This window comes from Pinus tabuliformis, chromosome 6 (assembly GCF_031772625.1).
Source record: "Pinus tabuliformis cultivar Carrire ecotype Pingquan chromosome 6, CPIR1, whole genome shotgun sequence".
In the NCBI taxonomy this organism is placed as follows: Eukaryota; Viridiplantae; Streptophyta; class Pinopsida; order Pinales; family Pinaceae; genus Pinus; species Pinus tabuliformis.
In genome coordinates, this window is record NC_142292.1 from 2001253486 (window position 1) to 2001255686 (window position 2201).

The window sequence follows — 2201 nt, forward strand, 5'->3', positions numbered from 1 at the left end:
AAAAGTAAGCAAGCAATGAAAGAAAATGAAAATAAAGGAAGGGAAAGTAAAACAAAGAAGGATAAGGAAAGATAAGAAGGAAAATGAATGTAAATGAAGGTAAGGATCAAGAAAATTCAGTAGGAATACTTGCAGGTAACAGGTAGCATGTCTGATTTCCTAGTTGGTTTTGACATGCATGGTATGTGCATGTTGGTAGATGGTTCGTTTGTTGTCATTGACATGGATTTTTTTGAGTTTTGACAATGGATTTTAGCCTAGCCTTGCCTTTTTTGGATAGCCATGGTGTGATGGGATTGTTCTTAGTTTGATCTTTGGATTGATGGATGGTTTTGGAATCTGGGGTGAGGTGGTCTGAGGAAAATTCCCAAACGCCTAGGAATCCCTTGACGGGTAATGGCGAGATACACGGTAAACCTTGAGGGTGGAGACAAGAAACTTCCTTAAGGATGGTGAAGACATTCTGAGGCATCTAATCCCATTTTCATTTTTTGATCTCCGCATTAGTTTTGGTGTGATCACTATAAGGAGAGGTTGGAGGTGGTTTAACCTATGGATTCTCTTGGTTGTATGTGGATTAGTTTATCCGATGTAATCCCCAATTCAAGATTGGAATATGGCACGAGGTTAATTGGTCAAAATAAACATCTGGTTCAACGAATCTATGGTCAGGTGGAATATGGAAGTCCCGAACCTGGTTGGTAGTTTTCTATATTTCATAAAATGTAAGTTTCTCTTGCTTTTGGTAAGAAAATGTTCTAGTTATTATGTGGCTTTAATGGTTGTTCTATTATGGTTATTTATCTCGTTGCATGTTGGTTATAAGCATGGTTTTATCATAGTTCTCAGTCATGGATCTATTCAATGTTTTACTTGTAATAGAACAAATAATGAATGCAAGACCTAATTGATTTTATGACAACTAATGTGAGAAGGTAGAGACCCTTCTTGTTAGAACTTAGTTAAGTTTCTAGTCCCTTATGTTCATACTTGCATTCATGACTTGTAGGTGGTGCATAGACCAAGTGTTCGACAAAATGTCAGTCCGCGTCAGTGATGGTCAAGTCAAGTCCTGGTTTCCATTTTGGTTTGTAAGCATTGTCTTCATGTATTTTATTTGGAAGTTTCATGGATTCCTGGGTAAAGGCTTAGCTGCAGCCCTAGAAACTAGTCTTAACACATGTTCATTAGCACAGCAATGCAGAAAAAGGATGCAGTTATATTGATGTAGGCCTATGGGTGAGACTGGGAACCCATAGTCTCATGGAGGCCTTGGAAAGGGAGCGTTGCGACTCTAGGTCAGGGAAAGGATAACCTGAGGGAAGTCAGTAAAGTCTTGTTGTTTTGACTCCATTTACTTAAGGTAATCTTGGAGGTTGAGTCATATCATAGTAACCCCTCATCCCATCTTTACCCAAGGTAAGTGACTGAAAGTCAGTAGATGTGAGAGGAGGTGATTTTATATTAACTAAGGACCAAATTCATGGTATAGTGGATGGATGGGACCCTTCATGGAAGATTCCAAAGGAAGAGCCTTCAGACGTAGATATGATCTCAAGTAGAGAAGATATCAATGGAACTTGCCCAACTCAAGACTAACTAGATGTTCAATCATCAGTTGTCCTGAAGTGAAAACCGCAAGATGAACTAGCCACTCTAGGAGGCCAATGATTGGTAGGAAATAAAACAAAATTGAGGATAAGTGAAAGAATTGCATCCACCAAGATTGTCAGAAAGAACCGAAAAGATTCCCTCCCCTCCCCAGCTCAAACCACTTTTACAGAGGATGACTTTGAACACATCCAAGACGAAATGGAAGATGTCAGTACAACCATGTATGACCACCTACATCAGCTAGTAATGGAAATGAATGCTAAACTTATATTTTATTTAGGTTTAGGGAAGGAACATAAATGATAACTGGGTTGTAGTCTCAAGAAAAATCCCAAGTCCATGACACCTCATCTTCCCAACAACAAAAAGGGCATGTAGGATTTTGGCATTACGGTAGAGGTTTGGGAAGGGACTATGCAAAAGAATTAAGCTAGTGGCATAGAGATTTATGATTGATGTCACACTATTAAAGTTGGAGTCAAGAGAGTTAATACAAATGTAGCATAGTGCAAGCCATGCATTATAAGATAGGTTCATGATTATGGAAGAAGACATGGGGAATAGTAGAAGGATGGAAGAATAATGGT